The sequence below is a fragment of the Ambystoma mexicanum genome, chromosome 2p (assembly GCF_040938575.1).
Source record: "Ambystoma mexicanum isolate Mex_15411 chromosome 2p, UKY_AmexF1_1, whole genome shotgun sequence".
In the NCBI taxonomy this organism is placed as follows: Eukaryota; Metazoa; Chordata; class Amphibia; order Caudata; family Ambystomatidae; genus Ambystoma; species Ambystoma mexicanum.
Genome location: NC_090923.1, coordinates 1107390824 through 1107414670, shown reverse-complemented (window position 1 = coordinate 1107414670; position 23847 = coordinate 1107390824).

The window sequence follows — 23847 nt, the reverse complement described above, 5'->3', positions numbered from 1 at the left end:
AGAGTCAAAGAGGAACAGTACTGCATGCTGGAAGCTGGTATGAAGGTTCTGTGAAGGCATCATGAAGCAAGACACAGACAACAGATTCAAAGTTCAAAAAATAAAACACTTCATTAACTTAAATGTCAGGATGGAGAAAGGCCTAACTTGCCCTATGCTAAGGTGGGACTTCCCCACCTAAAAGAAACTAAGGAAAGTCTGAGTCAAAGAGTTCAGTTTAAAAGTTTGTGTCCAGAACCTATACCTGCCCTCACAACCAAATCTGTACAACAGGTAGGGATGTCAGCAACCAAAGAAACAATGGTCAATATAAAGTTCTGAGCGTCTTCTAGCTTGCAGCTTCCTTTCAGCTCCCTTCCCCAAGCATATAATAGTTCTACAAAAAGTCTCAGGAAACTACTGTTCTTTGGTTCAAGGTGATACAGTTTTAAATAATCCTCAGGGTTCCCTTCCCCAAGTTCCAAGTAACACAGTTCAAAACACAAAAAAGGGCCTTGAGGCTCTGTCCTCAAGACAACAATGGTATTTCCTCCAGTCTCAGGGTTTCCCTCTCCAGGAATTGTATTTCAATGTCAGAAACAAGTGGGCATCTTGGTTGTTCTCCTTGTTCCCTTGGCCCGTTTTATTTCCTTTCTTCATATAATGGGGTTAACGTTCAGATTGTATTTGGTTCCCTTTTCTCTATATGTTCATACCATTGGTAATTTTTAGTTAACTTAGAATGCAACCTGCAGTAGCATGGTTTAACTTGAAAGTTCCATTCAGTTTGTAAGTCAATCTGCCGTGGTTTTATTAATTTGCACAGTTCCATTCACTGCTGAGTTCACCAGGTGGTTGTTTTGTTTAATTACAAAGTTCTTGTTCAATTAGTATTCGTTTAGTTTTCATTCGGCCTGCTAAATAAAATTAATGCGTTTCACTTTAAATGAACTTCACAATACTCAGAGCCTTTCGAAAATTTTCTTTAAGAGACGCGACCACTCCGATACAAATTATTCTTGGGCTTTTAACATTCAACAACGGAAATGATCTGAGACTGGAGACCTTTGAAAACGTGCCTTCCTGAAACACGCAACCACCCTGATGCAAAGTATTTCACCACAATGGAAATGTTCAGTCATGTGCGCACCAGATTTCTTTACCTAGTTGAAACTCACGGCAGTAGGCTTGATCGCAGAGCGGGGCACGCAAACTGCAGCTTTTGCTGTCAGGGGTCCAACTCCTGCCCCTTAGACACTCCTGTGTTGGCTTCTTCACGTATGGGAACAAGCATTCCAAATGAAAGGGAAAGGGGCAGCCTCTCCACAAGGCTTGCTTCTCGGCTGTCAGTCCACTGCACGGAGCCACAGCTCCCACACCACTCTGTCTAAGACCACTTGTCCTCGCAGTCCCCATTTCCTCGGCGTGTGTATACAACGGACCGTACCACAGCAGTTCCCTCCAGCAGCTCGCTTCTCTTTCAACAAGGTTCCCTGCAGACTGCATAGGCCTCCCTGCTGCTACTCTGTGTTGCTTTTCCGTCCTCCTTTTATACACCTGCAACCCTCTAACAGGTTGTGCTTTCTCAATTAGCCTTGCCTGACCATGATTAAGGAGACATGCCTGACCTTCACAACACCTTGCAGGCATCTTCTTCGTACCAGTACCAGATTGGGGGAATGGAAGTGTTCATTCATCTCAGCTGCCTCTTCCTCGTCTCAGTACTGTCAAGTGTCCTAAGAGGGGAAAGGAGGGGAGTTGACTTTACAATAACCCATAAAGGTTGTGGGAGGGTTAGGTTGGTTGTCAATAGGGAAAGGAGTATGCCATGTCTCACCTGAGGGAACCCCACTGACAATCCTTGAGGACCCTCCACCCAGGTGATCCTCCCTCGTGTGTCCGCCCCCAGGGTTAGGATCCAAAAGCAATGGACTTTCCCTGGCCACCTGCGTACAGGATCCAAGGAGAGTAGGAGTGAGAATACCCTCAAGTTACTCACAGTTCCCAAACATGTAACAACTGGAGAATATTGTGTGAGTGAGCGAGAAACAATGCTTTGTCCTGGAACCTAGATGGAAGGTTCCCAGTAGAGCTTTCCAAGATCTTAACAGTAACTAATAAACATTTTGAGAAAGATACATCTTTGTGCTGCATCCTGGAACCTGGAGTGAAGGTGCCTAGGCACACAACAGTAAACAGCAAACATTGTGCGAGTCCGAGAGAAACTGTTCTGCATCCTGGAACCTTGTATGAAGGTGACCAAACATTTAACAACAACTCCAGAATATTGTGAGAGTTTAAGAGAAACTATGCTATGTGAAAAAGGGAACATTTTGTGCTGCATCCAGGGACCAGTAGCGAAGGTTCCCATGCACACAACAGCAAACATTGTGAGAGCCAGCGAGGAACTGTGCAGGAACTGTGCTACATCCTGGAACCTGCTTTCAAACATGTAACAACAAAATTGCATTGTAAAAGTGAGAGATAAACCATGTTACATCCTGGTGCCTACGTGGAAGGTTCCCAGTATATCATCCCAAGAGCTTAACAGTAACCAATGTACTTTGTGAGAAAGAAAACTGTGTGCTGCATCCTGGAATCTGGAGTGAAGTTGCCTATGCACGCAACAGTAAACGACAAACATTGTGAGAGTCAGAGACGAATTGCGCAGCACCCTGATACCTGGTATGACGGTGATGAAGCATGTGACAACTAGAGAATATTGAGAGAGTGAGAGAGAAACCATGGTATATCATGGAACCTAGTTCCCAGTAGAGCTTTCCAAGAGCTTAACAGTAACCAATGCATTTTGTGAGAAAGAGAAAACTGTGTACTACATTCTGGAACCTGGAGGGAAGGTTCCCATGCACACAAATGTAAACAGCAAACATTGTGTAAGAGAGGAACTATGCTACATCCTGGTACTTGGTATGAAGGTTTTGTTTCCAATCATGTAACAACAATACGGTTACATTGTGGGAGCGAGAGAGACACCATGCTACATCCTGGAACCTAGATGGAAGGTTCCCAATAGAGCTTTCCAAGAGCTTAACAGTAACCAATGAACTTTTCTCAGAAAGAGAAAATGTTGTGTTGCATCCCAGAACATGGAGTGAAGGTGTTTTTGTACACAACAGTAAACAGCAAACATTTTGAAAGTCAGAGACGAACTGTGCTGCATCCTGGAAGCTGGTATGAATGTTCTCAAACATGTAATAACTAGAGAATATTGTGAGAGAGAAACCATGCTATATTCTGGAACCTAGATGGAAGGTTCCTATGCACTGACATGCGGCAGCCTTGGCGGGTATGGCACAAATGGAGGATGCACTGCAATGCCATACAATTCAGCGCGGTACGTTTTCACAGTGCTGAGCCAGGACGCAGTCTAGTCCTCACCAAACATGGCCACCACTGTACACCAGCGTTTCAATAACAACGTGCCGTGCTCTACGCACAGTGTGTTGTATCCGTTCTTTCCTGGTGCCCCGCTGCTGTGTTGATTCGCAGTTCCTCCTTGCTTCTGTTATTCCCTTGCCTTCCGTGTCCAAGTCTGCTGTCTTTCCTAGTTCCTCGGTCCCTTCAGGCTGCTCTTTGATATCCGTCTCCATTTCTTCTATTTTCTTCACCCGATATTCTTCCATCGACTGGTACACCCGGTCTGCCCGTCAGGTACGTTTTGCTCTGTATTTCACCAGCTCTGGCCGCTTTCATCTTTCTTTCATTTTCATATCGGACTGCTTGTTAAGATCCTCCGATACTTTCTTGTTCTTTTCTGTGCCGCTGCACAACCTGAAGCCACTCTGGCATACACCTCCCTACTCACCTTTTACTTCCCCTATACCTCTATAGGTACTTGCATTACTCCGTTATTGGAACAAGCATTAAGACCATTTGCCTGCTTCGTATGTGGTAATAGTTTCCATATTGGCCACTGCTGGACATTTCTTGCTTAGTAACGGTTCATGTGAAGAACAACCCTCACTTCCACAAGGCCCAGCCTCCTGAGATCCGCTCAGTCCTGCAAGAAGGCTCTTGCCTCAATAAGGAGCTGAGAATAACAATTTACTGGATTCCTTCGGTGTTCAATACTGCTGCAGGGTTTTTTTGGTACCAAGAAGCTTTTTCCCTGTCTAATAGGCTGGCTGCCTGGGGTTCCCTTTGGCTTGGATAACCTATCCTGTCAAGGTGGCCTCCGGGGAAGCCTGTCCTTACCTACATGACAAGAAGGGGAAAGCAAGGAGAGCCAAGAAGGACAAAAAGACCCGGGGAAGAGAATCGTCAGAGACCTTGGAGGACTCATCAGAAGAAAGAGGCGAGGAGTCACGGGAGGGTGCATCTGACAAGGCCAGGCCTGACATGCACACAACCGTGAACAGCAAACATTCTGAGAGTCAGCGTGGAACTGTACTACATCCTGGAAGCTGGTATGAAGGTTTCCAAGCATCTAACAACAACAAGATTACATTGTGAGAGTGAGAGAGAAACCACAGTGTGTCCTGGAACCTAGATGGAATGTTTTCAGTAGAGGTTTCTGTGACGAATACCAAGATGTTGTCACTACTCCCTGAGGGAGAGCCCCTTCCCATGAGGTCAGGGTGGTGAGGCCGTTACCCGATAGTCCCCTTGGACGTGGTACTCAGCGGGAGGATCTCATGGGAAGAGACTTCCCCTCTGAGGGCAAACAAGAACATCTCGGGAGAACGCAGTATGACAACCCTCCACCCACACCTTGTACACCTTCCTATCTCATTTTATCCCACTCGCTAGCCCATTCTTCCATGTATGTCTGTAAGTCTGAAAACTTAATAACAAGTACTGAGACGAGGAAGAGCAGGGACTACCTAAGGAAGACCTACTTGACAAGTACTGGGACGAGGAGAAGGTACAGAGCAAGGAAGAGCAATGCTGAGAACTTGAATGCACACTCTAGTCTTTTGTGTCCACTTAGGATAAAGACGAAGGAAGGACTTTCTTGTCAAACCGGCTGTCAAGCCATCCCCTGAGCAACAGCAGGCGTGCAAGCTGTGAGTCGCGGGAGAAAGGAGACGGCAGATATGCCAGCGTGTTACAGAAGGTGGCTCTCCAGGACCGGATGTCAGTCGATCCTTTGTCTGTGAGGCCAGGCAAAGGTAAATGCTCCGTAAGAAGGTGGACAGCAGGGTCCAAGAGCCACACTTACCTTGCCAGCACTCACGGGTCACAGAAGCAGACGCAAGGAGTTTACAACCATGGAGATGGAATGGACAGTCAACTCTAGTCCCTCAAAGAGCCACCGCTGTGCGCACGAGGCCCTAAAGGTTACGGGGGCGACGGTCAGACCGGCTGGGACATAGGGAGGATAGCACAGCCTAATCCATTTGCCCCAGGGTCGTGAGGCCTAGGAAGAGGCCCAGGTGGGTCTGGGACCCAACGAGAAGATGTGAAAGTTTCACATATGAACCCAGAGAGAGGGCAAGCAGTGCCCGGAACCCTGTGAAGAGAATTGTGAAGATTGGAGGGAATCATCCCTTGTGCTGTTGGTCAAGTAAAACCACTGACCACCAGGGTAGTGTCTAGGATCCAGGAACAAGAGAACAACACGGTCATCTTACTTGTGGCGGGACTTGGAAAGAAAGAGCTCCAAGTACCCAAATACAAAGAAGAAGAGAAATACGGTCTGGCACCCACACCCACAAGAGGAGAGAAATACAAATCATCTTCCTCATGGCAGTACTTGGCAGGGGAGTGAACCAAGTCTGCCCAAGTCTGGAGACGGGGAAGCCTGAGGTTGGGACCCTCAAAATGAAAGACTACAAATATTGAATCGTGAAAGCAAACTGAAAGCCAGAGGAAGGGAGCCATTCCCCTTGGTGATGTTGAACTGTGAAACCAAAGTGAAAGAGGACAGCGGAAGGGAGTCATTCCCCCTGGTGATGTTGAATTGTGCAACCAACTGAAAATTGAACAGGGCAAGGGAGCCATTCCCCCGTGTTATAGCAAACTCTATAAAGTCAAGATACCGGGCGAAGGGAGTCATTCTCCTGGTAACCAAAACCTGGGGAAGGGAGTCATTCCCGCTGGCTAAATCGAACTGGTAAATCACGACACCAGGAGAAAGGAGTCATTCTCGTGATAACCAAAGCTGAAAAGACTTTCTGATGATACAAAGTGTTGAAAGAGAAGCAGTGCGCCTGACAGATAGAAGTGCTGGGGCTCATTACGAGTTTGGAGGTAACTGGTAAAAGTGGCGGTAATGGAATTACTGCTACTTTTATCACAATGCCGAATTATGGACTCCATTCTAATTCCACTAGCGGAATAAATGCCAGCTTAATTACCACGAGAACCAGAAATGGTCACCGCATTTCAAGTTGGAAAATAGCTGAATTGCCACTGAAAATCTGTGGTAATTCAGCCAATAACACACTCCACCGAAAGGGTGGAGGTAAATGCACACAGGTGATGGAAATCAAGACAGAGGTGCATCCAATCCACTCAGGAGGAATATATAAGGCCCACATCTTAGCCAAACTCACTTTCAAGCAACATGCAGTCACAAGCAGACGTCAATTATGGTGTCCACAACCTGCTACTATGCTTGCAGCATGCAAGAGCTTAGCAGGGAAGGAGACATGCACTAAAAAGGTGCAGGAGACGTGTGCTGCGGAGGGTACCCATACCACGAGTTCGCCCTTCCCCTTGGACACTGATGGACAACCAATTAGTGACTCTATATCTCAGTGACAGTCCCACCATCACAGACCTGCCTACCCTGATAGAGGCGGATCTCCAGAGCTCCATCGCAATCAGAACTGCCACTCCCCCAGTAAAGCTTGTGTCCGTCCTACACGTCTGTGCCACAGGCGGATTCCAGCACACTGTTGGCTCGCTGCATGGGATGTCTCAGCCAACTTTCTCAAAGGTGCTGGAACAAGTCCTGGATGCGCTCATGAGGCATGCCCATCAGCACATCTCCATGCCCACCACCTAGGCGCAGGTGCACGTAGCAATGGCACGTTTCTACGGCATTAACCAGTTCCCAACACCATAGCGGTAGTGGATTGCACACATGTGGCATTAGTGCCCCCCTCCCCCAGGCATTGGAGCATGCATACAGGAACAGGAAACAGTTCCATTCCATGAATGCCCAAATGACATGTGATGCCGACCTCACAATCAGCCACTGCTGTGCCCGGTACCCTGGTGCCACACATGATGCCATGATACTGAGGAACAGCACTCTTCCAGCGTACATGGAAACCATGGAAACACAGAGGACAGCGTACCTGGCTTGTGGGTAAGTAGTAGTAGACCTAGCACTGTGACACACATGGAAAACAGAATGTGAAGTAATGTTAGCAAACTACAAGTCCCATAATGCATCTTCAAGAAAGCAATGAATAGGCGAGGAGCCATGACTGACTTACCCCAGAACACATACTGACCTCAGGTGACTCCACAGGACAGCCGGTCAGATAGCACAGCGAGTTGAGCGCTCTTTCTGCCATCCGTGCGTTGCATGGTGATGCATGTTTGAATCCTGTACATGGCCTACCGCCATCTCCGTAGTCTTAACTTCCTTGGTGACTACAGTGTATAGACAAACACATGATTAATGATGTTGCATACACTGTGAATCACTGAAAGTGCACTCTTTAGGCCAATGCTCCTCCAACACAATTGATGCGAGGTGCGTCATCCACATGCACAGATGAGCGCACATAGGCCAAAGGCACAATAGGCCCACATACATGTACCTCTACACACAAACGGCCATATCTAACACTGTACATTCAATTTCTTGTAGGTGACCCGGGCTATCCGCAGTTACCCTGGCCGATGACACCTGTGAGGAACCCTGGTACACCACAGGAGGCTGCCTATAATGAGGCCCACAAGAGGACCAGGACATGCATTGAGTGCACCTTTGGACAGCTGAAGGCTAGATTCAGGTGCCTCCACCACACAAGTGGTGCACTCATGTACAGCCCTGAGAAAGTGGGTAAAATCGTAGTCGTATGCGCAATGCTGCACAACATGTGCATACGAAGGAACATACAAATTCCTCCAGATGAGGACCACCCGCCCCCACCCCCCCAGCTCTGATAAGGAAGAGGGAACCTCAGGACATACATGAAGGAAGGATGAATGGTCAGCCAGGACCTCATGGACAGTTTTATTTGATTTAGCACATATGCACCTCTGACGTCCCTGATGATTCACTGCATGCACATGTATCACCACCTCATAATAAACACTGTACAAACTGTGTAGACTTAACAGTGATTTATTTTCATATCAACAAACCCTGATCCCCAACTCCATCACCCACTCCACACTCTGATCCCCACCCAACTCCATCACCCACCCCACACCCTGATCCCCAACTCCATCACCCATCACACACCCTCAATATGTCCCATGGGCTGAACCACTAGTGCTTCCTTTTGTCCCCTTTTTGCGCAGGCAGGGGAGCACGAGACATGCAGCATTGGGCGTGCCTGGGGGGCATGCTGGCCACCGACCTCTCAGTAGGGGTGGCTGACCCAGAACTGACTGGCTCACAGCCCCGGAGGGTATGCATGGTTAGATTAATTCCTCTGGTCATGGTCTGATGTGAGGCCAAGATTTATTCAGCATGCATCACCCTCTGGCTGATGATGGTGTTACTTGAATTCCGGCATAGCTGGTCAATGGTTGTGGCCACCCGCCTGGAGGCCCCTGGGATCACGTTGTGCATGTCCTGTGAATGGCTCAATTGCTCATGTGTGATGGCATGCATTTCAGCCTGCCGTTCCTCGAATCTGTCCAGCCGCTCCCAAATGGCCTGCAATGTGGGGGCTTGCACTGGCCCAGGAGATAGTTGTGGGCCCACACCCTCATTGTGGGATGCCCGGCCGGCCTGCTCTGCATGGTCATCCATGTTCTCGTACTGCTCGGAGTGGAGGGCACAGCAAGATGACAAGGGAGAGTGGGAGGGCTACATGGGCGAGAGCATGCGCAGGGGGATTTCAGTGAGAAGTGTCTCACAGGTGAACACGCTGGAGTTGGATGAGGTAGACTCTGATTGCACAGTGGCAGCGGGTGCAGTGAGCTGGGCACATGCCTGGATGTTGTCAGCACTAGGGCCGTGTGTAGTACTCCTGAGTCCCCAGTAGTGGTGGGGGTGCCCCTGTAGCGGGTGGAGCTGCAGCCTCTGTAATGATCTGAATAGGCAGTTGAATTGTGGCTGGTGTGCTAGTGGCTATGGAGGTGGACAGCACTGTCACCTTGGAATTTTTGTGTGACACTCCCACTCCTGGACGAGCCATGGCCTGTGGCCTTTGCAGCGCTCGCTGGTGCTGGTGTGCCCGAGGTACTGGCACCTTCAGAGGGTTCCTGGGTATTTTGTGTGCCTGTTGGGAGGCATGAAAGTGTCTGTCAATACCTTCATGAAAATTTGTTAGGTGGCTTGTCATGTAGTGTTGCGTGTACTATGTGGGTTACAGGGTTCTAGGTCTCCAGGGGGCATATTTCATGTGAATGACAGTATGCCAGTTGACAGCATTGATTTATGTGTGTGCATATGGTCAGTGTGGGGGTCGTGCCTTGCTTGGCCGTCGTGCATTCATGTGCATCACTGACATACAGGGTAACGTGTGTGCATCTAGGGCAGGTTGGATGTTGCTTGCGTATCCTGTAGTACTGTCAGCTGAGGGATGCCCTGCTAGTTTGGGTGGAGTATGACAGTGGTTGTTAGTTTGAGACACTTGCAATGGTAATACATTTATTTGCGCTATTAGCAGTAACCTGCAGCTATTAAGAGAGTGTAATACGACTATTGTTGATGAGATTTTGGGCACACTAAAACAGGGTCATAAAATCTTAAGGACGGTATGGGAACCACTCACTCTAAGAAGGCACCCACTTTCAGCTCAGCTCCTCTTTTTTTTAAGAATGGATTTGCGGCCAGATTTTAAATGCGCAGCCTGTATCTCCTCAGCCGTAATTTTCCAACAAGACATTAGATTCGACCCACACAAGAGCCAATTTTCACAGACTTTGTTTACTTGTTTACTGAGTTCCGACACTGCTGCCAATAAATTTGGGTTAGAGAAAGGTGCATGTAGATTCTTTAAAAACAAGTCCAAAAAGCGCTGCTCTGCTAAAAGGCAGATATTTATCCCATCCTATTCAAAGCAAACAGCATCTGCAGGTGAGTTAGGAGGTAGGCCTATTAACCTTTGAAACCCCTTATTTTGCACCATCTCCAGGTGCCCGTACGAGGTAGCACCCCACACATCTGCCCCATAAAAAGTAGCCAAATTAATCTTGGCCTGCATTATCTGTAAACATTTATCCAGGCGCTTTGCTCCAAATTGTCGTTTTCATCTTCACAACATACGTAAGACTCGCCCGTTTCTCACATTTCAAGCATCTAAACTCTTAATCTCCTCTTTAATCTTTTCTCAACTTTTCTATTTCTCTACTGTTCTGTTTGGGCTCTCTAATTCTCATCTTGCTCCTCTTAGATCAGTATTTAATTCTTCTATTCGTCTACTGTGTCTTCTCACTTATCATGATTCTATTTCTTCTGCTCTTGCAGCACTCGGCTGGCTGCCCTTTCATTCTCAAATTAAATGACATTTTCTCTGTCTTGTTTTTAAGTCTCTCCAAGGTCTTGCCCCTAGCTACATTGCTGCACTAATATATTTTTACATTCCCTCTCTCTCTCTTCGGGCTTCTTCTCAGTTCTGACTTTTGACTCCTTGTCCTCCTCCCTGTGCTCAGTCTCGTTTTCAACCTTTTCAACTTCTTGCCCCCCTTCACTGGAATGCTTTTCCACTTTCTCTCCGTTCTAGCTCTGTCAACTCTCTCTTGCGTGGTTCTTTAAAATCTCATCTACTTCAACATTCCTGAGTGATAGTTTCCTGGACCTAATTGTTTATTCACTTTTTTTGTACGGTTTCTCATTTTTATGTTCAGCGCTTTGGCTTAAGGTGCTTAATAAAAGACAAATGAAATACAAAATACAAAAAATTCTTGGTAGAAATGCACGAGTCAAAGGCGGCTTGGGCTTGGTTGGAAATTGTGCTTATATGATTTCTCCAAGACCCATTGTAGGTAAATAGCAGTCCTAAGTATTTATATTCGTTCACAACCTCAAGAGTTTCACTCTTAAGTGACCATCTAGTGGTGTGCTTCATTTTTTTCCCAAACACCAGAATCTTAGATTTTACAAGATTTAGTGTCATTCCATGGTCTTTAAAATACATATTGGCATAGTCCAAACTCAGATATAAGCCTTTGGGGGTTAGATCCAGCAGCACTGTATCATCTGCATACAGTAATGCGCTTACCTGGACTCTGTTTAGAGAGGGTGGAATAAGAGATGTTTGTTTGGCCGTGGGATTAAAATCACATAGAAATAATGAAAACAAAAGAGGGGCGAGAGGAGAACCTTGTTTCACCCCTTTGTTACTGCTAAATTCCCTCGAATACCCATACTACTCATCACAGCTGACGGATATCCTAGAGTCTCTGTATAAAACCTTAATTAGAGACAGAAGAGCAGATGGCACCCCAAATAGATTGTAACTTCCTCCACATTAGTGCACGGTTAATGGAATCAAATGCTTTAGACAGGTTAAGAAATGCTGCAAAAAGCTGCACTTCCGTCCTTGGACATACCTTGTGACAATCGCATGTAGGATAAAACACTGGTCTACTGTTGAATAGCCTTTTCGAAAGCCTGCCTGCGTATTTGGGACCACATCATTCTCAGAGGCCCAAGCATACAATCTGTCTGCCAGACAGGCCGGATAAATCTTATATGACGCAGGCAGTAGCAATTTGGGTCAGAAATATAACCTTTTTTAAATAAGGGGACAATCAAACTCCTTTGCCGAGCAATGGGTGGTGCATTCAGGATGGCTAAGGAATTATAAACCTGAACCAGTACCAGGCCCACCAGTCGCTGGCCTCCCCATACATTTCAGGTCTGAGGGCATCTGGGCCCAGGGCTTTCCCTTTTTTTAGAATTGTTAATTGACCTTCGATTTCAGTTAGTGTGAGACCCAAAGAATGATCCGGTTCTACCTCGGATTGCAGATACGTAGGGACACAGGTCCCCACTACGGGTCCCACAAGATCTATTCAACATGGGATGCCCAGCGTTCTGGGTTAATTGCACCTGCCACTTTTGTTTTAGCGCCTGCAAACCCCTTAAAAACTAGACCCCAGAATCTCTTTCGCTGATTATTTTCACTGACCTATCCAGAATATCCCACTGGGCCTCAACAAACAGATGGTGCTTTCTCTTGAGTAATTTCTACATACTATTTTTGCAAATTTCTAGCTGAATACGTTCAAACAGATTCATCACCTCGGCATGCGATTGGGCATTCAATAACTTGTCCTGGATCTTGGAGATATCCTCATCTGTTAGTAGTTTAAGAACCTCTGTTCGTGATATCTTTATCAAGGGACAGACCCGCTTTAGAGACGCCTCCATATTTGGGGGCTCACCTGCATCCCCGTCAGGCAGCCACCCCTTTGTTACTGCTAAATTCCCTCGAATACCCATACTACTCATCACAGCTGACGGATATCCTAGAGTCTCTGTATAAAACCTTAATTAGAGACAGAAGAGCAGATGGCACCCCAAATAGATTGTAACTTCCTCCACATTAGTGCACGGTTAATGGAATCAAATGCTTTAGACAGGTTAAGAAATGCTGCAAAAAGCTGCACTTCCGTCCTTGGACATACCTTGTGACAATCGCATGTAGGATAAAACACTGGTCTACTGTTGAATAGCCTTTTCGAAAGCCTGCCTGCGTATTTGGGACCACATCATTCTCAGAGGCCCAAGCATACAATCTGTCTGCCAGACAGGCCGGATAAATCTTATATGACGCAGGCAGTAGCAATTTGGGTCAGAAATATAACCTTTTTTAAATAAGGGGACAATCAAACTCCTTTGCCGAGCAATGGGTGGTGCATTCAGGATGGCTAAGGAATTATAAACCTGAACCAGTACCAGGGCCCACCAGTCGCTGGCCTCCCCATACATTTCAGGTCTGAGGGCATCTGGGCCCAGGGCTTTCCCTTTTTTTAGAATTGTTAATTGACCTTCGATTTCAGTTAGTGTGAGACCCAAAGAATGATCCGGTTCTACCTCGGATTGCAGATACGTAGGGACACAGGTCCCCACTACGGGTCCCACAAGATCTATTCAACATGGGATGCCCAGCGTTCTGGGTTAATTGCACCTGCCACTTTTGTTTTAGCGCCTGCAAACCCCTTAAAAACTAGACCCCAGAATCTCTTTCGCTGATTATTTTCACTGACCTATCCAGAATATCCCACTGGGCCTCAACAAACAGATGGTGCTTTCTCTTGAGTAATTTCTACATACTATTTTTGCAAATTTCTAGCTGAATACGTTCAAACAGATTCATCACCTCGGCATGCGATTGGGCATTCAATAACTTGTCCTGGATCTTGGAGATATCCTCATCTGTTAGTAGTTTAAGAACCTCTGTTCGTGATATCTTTATCAAGGGACAGACCCGCTTTAGAGACGCCTCCACATTTGGGGGCTCACCTGCATCCCCGTCAGGCAGCCAATATAACACCATGGGGTTGAGATCCTTTCTGGGCGGACGCAGATTATACAGTCTGCAACTTTCTTAAATGAGAAGCAATCCACAAGCCCATAGTCAGTGATTGAAGTTCTATTCCCGACTCAAAAAGTTAATCCAGCCGCTACTTGTCTTGAGGAATCGAAGGATTTGGGTCTAGCTTAGCATTGAAATCTCCCCAAAATAATACGTTTTCCAGTTTAGAGTGCTGTAAAACAGAGGGTAAACAAATTCTCGTTAAGACTAGAAATCTGCTTATACTGTGGCGGTATTATACACGTTAATTACTGTCATAATGGATTGCCCTTGTGATTTTTTGCTCAGGATAGAGACTGCTAATAAGGCAGGGTTAGCTTGGGCCTGGGCCACTACTGAGGAATGATATAACTTTTTTACCAGAGTTACCAGACCAGACCTCCATCTGCCCTTTTTAGATAGCGTGGGATCGACAGCATGTATTGCAAAATTTGGGAAACACTCCGCTAGACAAGATGTGCCCGCCAACCAGGTTTCCTGAAAACAGAATACGTCAGCCGTACTTACCCACATCACCCAATCTATATCGCCCACTTTCCTTCTAACTCCAGCCCTATTCCAGCTTATTATTTTAATGTGGTGGCCACATAAACCATTTTGGATAGCGCCCAATGCGGCCCACGGTGCCCAGCGTTAAACGGAGGACACACATTGGTACACCACTTCACATGCATGCTTCGACAGCAAGGGATTAACAGAAGGACCATCTGCAGGTGGAATGTGGGTCGGTGCACTTGATACAGATTTGCTTCCAATTGAGGCTGCCGTAATGTATGCTACATCCCCAGACTTCACACGGGCATAATAACCCAACAGGGCGTTGTTGAATTCCAACCAGTGTTCCTTAAGTGGGCAAATAGTAAACTTGGAATCTGCGTGTACATGTATGCCTCTGAGCAGGAGAGAATCCTGACATTTCAAACACATTCTCTAATATATTTATTTGAAAAACTAAAACGGATGCTAAAACCCCCACAGAACATACAATCAGATAATATACGACAGGCTGTAAATATCCTGAAAGTGAGATCATCGATCCTCAGGATCCTTGACAGGGCGACAAGTAAAAGACGCTTATATGAGTTCTTGTTGCAGTGATTTCTCCACTTAAAAGTACAAATTAAGTTCTGGTTCTGCCAGCCTACAAGCTGATCAGCGGCTGTAGGTTTGGACTGAATGCTCGGTTCCTGACTAGAGCAGATAATCCCAGTCTGCTTGGACATAACTGCAGTATCAGCTTGCCGACTGGGCGTAAGCAAAATCCTGTATTGAACAGATGGCAGACCCACAATACCTATGCTAGCGTTAGCGCCATTTACTAGATTTAATCGCCCAGTTGCAGATGGTCTAGCTGCAGGGGCAGCAGGCGGTAAACAAGACACGCTTGAAGATGGCTCAGCCAGCAATAAAGGGTATGAGAAAGTCGGATGCTCTTGGCTAAATTCGACTAAACCATCTGTTTGGCATGTCTTTTCCGCCAAAAGGAGGGGACTCTGTGCCTTGATTTGCCGGGGCTTATCCACCAGGGAACCCAATTTTTGATAGTCCGGATAAGATAACGGAGGGTCCCTATCAGACCTGAGATTGCTGTTCATGAGCCACTCTATTATTTCAATGCATTTGTCTAAACGTAACAGATCCTTGGTTCTGGCATTATCCAGGGCGCTAATTGCCTCAAACACCCTCTCCAGATTCCTTGGAGAATCCCGGTATACTAGAAAAGGGGAGAGAGGTGACGATATAATGCCGACTGCACTCCTGGAGTAGGGACTCTAGTCGCCCTCTAGGGAGACGTCTGGTGAACGCTCGATTAGCGATGATGGGTGGAGGCTGTTAGCAGCATTGGAGGACAGGACTAAGGCCATTTTGGGGGTTTCCGTCGGCAGAGCTTCTCGAATGATGCCTGAAATATCCGGCGGTAGACTAAACATACATGGCTTCCTCACCGCCTGTAGAATGGGGGCCTCCCTGACTCCTTGCCCTTGATCCAAAGCACTGTCGCTTTGGGGCTGCTTGAATTCCGATGTGGATATATTTGAAACCATAACCTCCAAGGGGGTGCTTGCAACCCATTGGCAGTTTTGACAGTTTTCTGCAAATAAGCGGTCGATAGAATGCTCCTGTGCCTCCAAAGTCGATCTATCCGCTGGGTGAGTGTCAGCTGGTGCAATTTGCTGGTCCAAATGGAGACCTGATTGACCCTGCTCGACAGCGTCTGCAGCAACTGGAGACTGAAGAGGGGCAGTTGTTTGCCCCTGAGCCTGCCCGTGCTTGCACTCACAATCGTGAGCACAATCCTGATACTGTGCCTGTGCCTGTTGTTCTTCAGTCCCAGCGGCGGCAAGCTCAACAGCCTCCAAACTAAGGGTTTGAATGGGGGCTTGAATAGCTGAAGAGCCAGAGAGTAAGGCCAGTGCAGGTGGTTGTACTATTTTCAGCGACAGAGCAGATGTAGCTTCAGACGTGATGCCTGGGCACAACGGCCGGAGGGAGCTGGGGGAGCCCCTGAGCTAGTCTTCGCTTTCGATCTGCGTTGAGCCCACCTGATTGTGGACTGTGTAAACTTGTTTGGCTTTGAGGACTTTAGGTAGGCACTAAGAGGGCATATTTTTTGTGTGTTTCCTTTTGTGTTTCCTTGTGCACTCCCTGACGAAGGCCGTACATGCTTTAATTTGGGGACCATGACCATAGCCCTCAGAGTAACTGCACACACAATACAGCCTAGGTGCTTGCGTTTTTTACAGGCTAGTGGTCTGCTCTCTTGTATAAGGCTTGTAAAGCTTGTATAACATTATAGCACTACTGCCAATATCCCAGCCACTCTAAATCAGTGGGTAGGGCACACACGCTTTTTCCACATGCGAGAGCTACGGGCACTGGCATATACTGCAGTGATAACAGTGATCACAATAAAAAGGCAGTAAAAAGGCAGCAGGCAAAAGAGTTGTAGCGATGGAGGCGGTGGGGGGAGTAGCAATAAAGACAACGAGAGACCGGAGACAGTCACTTAGCGGGGGCATCCCATTGCCGTGTCTCCCCTTCCTCCCTTGACCCGCCTGGCCCCTGCCCCCCCCAGCACCGGCCAGCATAAGTCAGTAATTCGAAAAACCTGAACTAACATGCCAGACAATTTTGTAAAGTTTGGAAGTGTTAATGCCACAGCAGCTTTATTTGTATAAAGTCTTGGAGTTTTCTTACAGGCGATCCGTAATTCACCACGCCACGCTGTGTGAGACTACCTAGGTATGCACCCCTTGTCCACCCCCCCCACCGTCCGCGTCCGTTGGACGCCTCGGGTTGAGCCCGGCCCTTGCTAAGAACTTCTCTCTACCCATGGCCATTCGATATGTTCTCTTGTTTCACACTTCTTGACATTTTCCCGTTCCCTTGTATCACACTTCTTGGCATTTTCCCCCCTTTGCTCTAAGCTACCTGTTAGTAAACCCCCCCACCCCGACACTGCACTGTGTCCTATGTCTAGTTCTAGCTAAAACAGGCAGCCACGCGGTGCCTAGCTATTATGTAGGTTCCTATACAGACACCACTTTTCAGTGCCCCAACACATCACTTACCCCACATCACATATTCATACTTTGCCGACACCACCTTCCGGTGCCGACTAACACGTTTCTACCTGCCTATACAGTCATCGCTTAGCGATGCCCAGCTATCCTAGTGCACCTTTCTACTCTACTCTGGCCTCCCGTCCCCATCGGTGCCGCTTCTACTCTAAACCCTCTAAACCCCAACCCCAATGTATCAGGCCCCAGGTGTCCCCATTCCGTCTTGCGGTCCCCAGGGCAGGGCTTTGCCGCGTTACCCGCACTCCCTGTGCCCTCTCCCCCAGGCCTTCCTCCGAGATCTTGCACGCCAGGAACGGCAGAGAAGCTGGAGAGGCTAGAGAAGCGAACCCTCAGAGCGTGTCAAGCCGTGCTGTTAGAACATTAGAACATCACAGCCGCTTCCGACACAGAAGATATTCCCCATAGTCAAAGACCTGGGGGTGAAACTGTCCTCCTCCCTCTCCATGGAACCTCAGGTCAGCACAGTCTGTCAGTGAGGCTATTTTCAGCTCACACTTCTTTGCCGTGTCCTTCCCTACATCCCAGCACACCTTTGTGCCCTGGTAGTCTCTGCTCTCGTCTCCTCTTCAATTGACTACTGCAACTCTTTTTTTCTTCTCGTCCAACCCGCCTACGTAATACAGCGCCTTCAGGTCCTCCAAAACTCTGAGGCATGGCTGGCCACCTACACCGCCCGCTGCGCTCATATCTCTTCCATTCTTCTGAAACAGCATTGGTTCACACTAGCCAAGCGCATCCTTTTCAAAGCTCTTTGTATGGTTCACTGTGCCTTTTATGGGCAAGGAGCTGAATATTTACAGGCTAAATTTCTGCCATATGTCCCGGCCCGGGCTCTGCCGATGCCTGTCTCCCTTCCATCCCTATGGTGAAATATAGCTGTATTGGGGGCCGTTCCTTCTCTGTGGGCGCTGTGGGCCACTGGAATGCCCTTCTGCACCCCCTCAGAGCTACGGTCAGCCATCTAGATTTACGTAATACCCTGAAAACCTTCCTTTTCTAAATCCTTCTTTCCATTGTCCTGCTAGGAGCGCCAGGAAGCCTTCGGGCGAATGTCACACTTAATAAATGCCCTACAATACAATAAAGTAAATAGCAAACATTGGGAGAGTCAGCGATGAACTGTGCTACATTAGAAACCTGGTATAAATGTTTCCAAGCAAGTAACAACAAAAAGATTACATTGCGAGAGTGAGAGAGAAACCATACTACATCCTGGACTCTAGATGGAAGGTTCCCAGTAAAGCTATTCAATAGAAAACTGTGTGCTGCATCCTGGAACCTGGAGGGAATGTTCCCATGCACACAACAGTAAACAGAACATATTGTGAGAGTAAAGAAGAAACTGTGCTGCATCGTGGTACCTGGCACGATATAATGACCAGGCCAACCTCCCAGCACCTGGGGTACCAGCTTGCGTGCTGCTAGCGAGTGGAATATTCCAGAAGGGTAGAAATGTGCCAACCAATTGTAGAGGGCCACGTAGCTAGGAGCCCTATAGTTTGAGAAGCCAATAGAACGTTGTGTATTTTCATGCCACGGAAGATGACTTGAACTTGGGGTGGGCTTAGTTCTCCACCTGACCTTAGAGACCCAATCACAATCCTCGCCCTTACAGAAAGTATACTTAGATTTTCCCTTTAAGCCTATCACATCCCCTAGTAGATGTTCTTATTTTGCCACGTGGTATGCTGTCACTTATGACACATTTTTAGTATGAAGTTGTGTTTTTTCATGTAAATCGTGGAGAGACTTGAGCGAATGTCCGTTGATGTCCGTTGTACTCCCTGTTTTAACTTGCAAACAAAACAGTAGTGATTTTGCCAAACTTCCTGAATCGGTCTGATTATTGATGTATGAGTAAGATCTGCATCCCCATCCATCTCAGTTACTGTTACCTCGTCTTAAAGGACCTGTGGGTTCACTCCCTGTTTCAGAATCGTCTTGCCTGGTGATATACGGAAAATCCTTTACTGAAATACCCTACTCCACCCCTTCCTCTGCCTTCCTAAATGAACAAATATATGTTAGTTTACACCCTGGTGTGGCTTCCCTTGGCCTGTGAGGTGACAAACCATTCACACAAACACAAAGGGTTTTGCTATGATAAGGCCAAAAGGTTTGTTTAGGGTGAAACACAATCCCAGACAGGGAATACACTTAAGCCTCTGACTAGTAAGGCCACAAGTAACAAAAATGTTAAAAAGATGACATCAATAGGTTTTTGCCAATATAGTTGTGGAGTCCCAGTGATCACCATGTTATAACCAGGCATGGCTTATATTTAGGTTTGGTATCTTCCACCAGATACAGTGGGGGCAAAATTATCCAATTTAATTTGGGTCCAGGATTGCCTACATTAAACGACAAATCCAAACTGATGAACATTTAGTTCCAACAGTTGCTGGCAGCAAAGCACATATTACTTTTTCAATGCCATGTTGCCAAACCACAAGGCAGCCGCTAAGAGGTTCCAGTAGACAAGTGCAGCAAAGTCATGTTTGCACTATGCTTTTCTAGCATGACGCATTACGAAAGGGGGTCTCATTAGCAGACCTCACTTTCAGAGACAGAGCTACCTGCATTATTTTATAAATAAAAGATCAAAAAAAGCTCAGACTGTTCCACCCTCACAGATGGCATTCTGTTACACAGAAACGGAGAGGCACTTTTGCCTGCACTGTCTTACGTACACAAACATTTGGGACACTTATTTCCCTACATTCTGTAGAAATAAGGAAGTCTTTGCAAGTAACACGGGACAGAAACATCTCTGCATCATCCTATGACAACCACAATTAGCAGAGAGAGCAGCAAAATATCTCTCTGCATGTAGCCAAAGACAATACAATGCATAAAGCAATATGTCGTGATCTCATCTGGGTGCAGATGTCAGGTCTATGCATATGACAGGTATTACTGGATGATGGGGTTTCAGGCTTCTGAGTGTGTGATTAATGTGAGGTCATTATGGAACCTTAAGGGTGCTGGAAGGGACTGGAATGTTGGTGGAGTCTGGGCTCTAAAGATTCCAGAGTGACATTGAGCTGCTGTACTGGTTGGGGGTGGATGTCCCAGTATTCCTCTACTATTCTTCTTACCAATAAACTTACCTTTTAACTTACCTCTTGACTCCAGCGTGGTGAGTGAGAGAGAAGAACCTTGATACTTCACTGGCGACGAGGATGTTTTGGCTGCTGGGAAGGGGCAGCAGTTGATGAGGACTGCCTTCCAGGGTTGACATCCATCCATCCAGCTTTGCCAGTTCCGGACGGCCAGAAGTAGTTTGGTTCGGTGGATCCTGCAGGCCGGGCGATGCAGGAGCAGCAGTGGTCCATGGTCAGGGTCCAGGAAGGGGGCCCTGAGGAATTGGGAGGGATCACGAGGTCGAGTGGTCCAGGCGAGGAAGAAAAGCTATGATCCAAGCGAGGAAGAACAGTTGTCGGCCAGGCGGGTCTGACAGGGGGCTGTGGTGCCTGTTGTCAGTGGTGGTGGCCTGTGAGTGCTGGTGCCGGGCAGAGCAGCTGAAGGTGCTGTTGAAGTTCGGCGCTCTGAAGAGTTGTCTCGGCTGGCAGACCAGTTGTTAATGTGCCAGGAGACATGGCTGGGGGTGCACCATCGGGTGCAGGTGTTTTTTAGAAGCTCTGGTTCGGCACCCGGCGGCGCAGGAGCATGGCTGGGTGGCATCAGCTAGGGCATAAATCCCAGCCGGAGGCAGAGAATATGGTGTTTGTCAAGGTGGCAGCGGAGTGTTCTGGGGCCACCACTGGGACGTCCGATGTGTTGCTGAGTGTGGCCGTGCCCGCGTCATGGCTGCAGCTGGTGATCAAGGAGGTGACATGGCGCGACCCTGGAGGTGTTGCCGGGGCTGTGGGTAAGGACCCAATTATGACGTTGGTTGTAGCACCAACGTTCACACGCAGCCGATGTTCTGGTCAGGTGACTGTTTGCATTGAACCGGCGAAGGAAGTTGTGACGTCGCCTGTATTGGACCTGGCATTCCAGCGGCATCAGTTGGAACGCAACGTGTCTTTGGAACGCAACGTGGGCGCTGAATGCGTGGAAAGGCGTGTTTTGGGAGGGGGACTCCCATAAGTCATTGGAGTGGTTTCAGAGCTGCAAGGGGCATCTGTTATGGTAGCGGGGCTCATAGTATGAACTGCAGGTTTTTGTGCAGATGTTCTATGGCGCAGGGATGAGAGGGGTGCCAAGAGGCAGCGTTTGTCTTCGGACTTGGGAGGTGCGCGGATGATGGCCGGAGCACCGGAAGAGGAGCTGCTGCATTTCTAATGTGTCCGTGGGTGAGGATACATGTTTTATGTGTGCCAAGGGATGGTGGCATAGACAGGAGTTTTGCGACAAGTGCCGCTGAGTTATAGAGTGCTTGAGGAAGTTGGACCCTGACTTGTGGGGTTTATATATGTGTTTGAAGGCTCTCACAAGGACTGAGGACTAATCATTGTAGGTGCTGGGGAGGCCTGCTTCGTTTGTTGTTTGTGTTGTGGCCTCAGGGATAGTGCCGGTTTTGGGGTTGGGCTCTGGGCTAATGTTAGTGTTCAAGGCCTGTTTTATGAGTATGGCATGTGTTGTGTTCATGTTGGTGGCCTTTTTCCTGTTTAGGGCACTGATTTTGGGTTGTCGTGGATTTGTGGGTGCGAGGGTTCAGGGGTTATTGTGATGTTTTCTATGAGACATTGTTTTCCTTTGCAGGGGGGCGTGGATTTGTTGCTGTGGGGCTTTTGGCTGCATTCCTTTTTCTAGTTGGACATGAGGGTGCAGGAGTTAGTGCTGGGACTGAGGCTCTGTGACATTATTGTTGGGGCATGTTTTTGTGTTCGTTCCAGTCTTTGGGTTAGGTGCATATCAGTGTTGTGTCTTTTTGTTGTGGCATTTCTGTGTTGTCCGTAGGGGAGTTTCCTCTGGTAACTCAGAGTGGCCGGGTGGGCTCTGGGGGTTATCGGTAATTTTGGTATGGGTAGTGAGGTGCTGCTGAATAGAGTATAGGAGTGGCCGGGTGAGCTCTGGTAATTTTGGTATTGGCAGTGAGGTGCTGCTGAATAGAGTCCATGAGTGGCCGGCTGGGCTCTGGGGGTATATTGCACTCAGCTTGCTGGAGAGTGTGATATTGGCAGTGAGGTGCTGCTTAAATTCAGAGTGGCCGGATGGGCTCAGGGGTTTTTGGAATAGGCAGTGAGGTGCTGCTGGTGTTCTGGTAGTGGGGTGCTGCCGATTTTGCGGTGATATGTATTTACTGCAGGTTGTGTTGAGGTGTTGCTTGCTGTTTTCAGTTTTGGAGCAAGTTTTGTTTTGTTTGGGAATTCACCAGCGGGTAGTTAGCTGGTGTTGGGTTCTTGTTGTTTAGAATTCTTTTGATGGGTTCATCTGTGGCGTTCCGGTTCCAGTTCTCATTTTCTCTGGATCTTGTGCGTTGCAGTTTCTTTTATTGTGATGATGGTATTTTCATCTAGGCATGCTGGCTCCAGTGCTAATGTTGTATTCGGGGCTGTGGCACGTTTAGGGTGTTGTGCAGTTTATTTAGTTATTGCATTTCTGGGTTTTAGCGTTGCTGTTAGTGGCATGGGAAGCACTAGTTGGGGTGTTGGCTTGTAGGATGAGTTGATTGTCTCCTTGTGGATTTGTAGTGAGGGAAAAGTGTCGTAATCTGATGTGCAGGATGAGTGATGTTCTATTTGTGGATATGTAGGGAGGGAGAAGTGTCGTAATCTCATCTGGGTGTAGATATCAGGTCTATGCATATGACGGATATTGCTGGATATTATTGGATATTCAGGTTTCTGAGTGTGTGATTAATGTGAGATCATTATGGAACCTTAAGGGTTGCTGGAAGGGACTGAAATGCTGGTGGAGTCAGGTCTCTAAGGATTCCAGAGTGACAGTTGAGCTGCTGTACTGGCTGGGGATGGATGTCCCAGTATTCCTCTACTATTCTTCTTACCAATAAACTTACCTTATAACTTACCTCTTGACTCCAGCGTGCTGAGTGAAAGTTAAGAACCCCGATACTTCTCAATACATACTTTTAGAAAACAGCTGAAAAACGTAATGTAACATTTTATGTACCCTATTTACTTGAACAATATTTTCTAACTTGTCATCCCAATAATGTTCCTTGCATGAGGTGTATACAGAACTCTCAGGTTTCCCGTAGCAGTTTTTGAGAATGCCACCCAGTCCAGTTTTTATTCCTTGGATTTCTGGGACTTGTAGTTTTCCTAAATTAAAAATGCAAAATAAAAAAAATACAAGTTCCAGGATGTAAAGGTAAGAAAAACAGGACTGAATTGCCTTCTCACGTATGGCAAGGGAAACCTGAAAGCCCAATGTGTAAAATACACCCCCAGTCACTGCACTCATAGCTATTGATTGCTCCAGCTCTGCCCTCCCATCATCTCATCCCCCACCAAAAAAAAAAAAAATCATTTATGGAATCTTGGTTGTTCTGTCAGTACAGTCTGCCGCACCCAGTGCCGTCTGATTCTACCATTTCCAGCAAAATTAGGTCACAATTGAAATGGAAAAATGTGTGTGTATGCCTGAGTTCGGGCTGTTAAGTATTAGTTTTATCCTACTACCTATATTGTGTTCTGTGGACTGTGGTTGGAGCTTTGCCGACCTACTGAGAG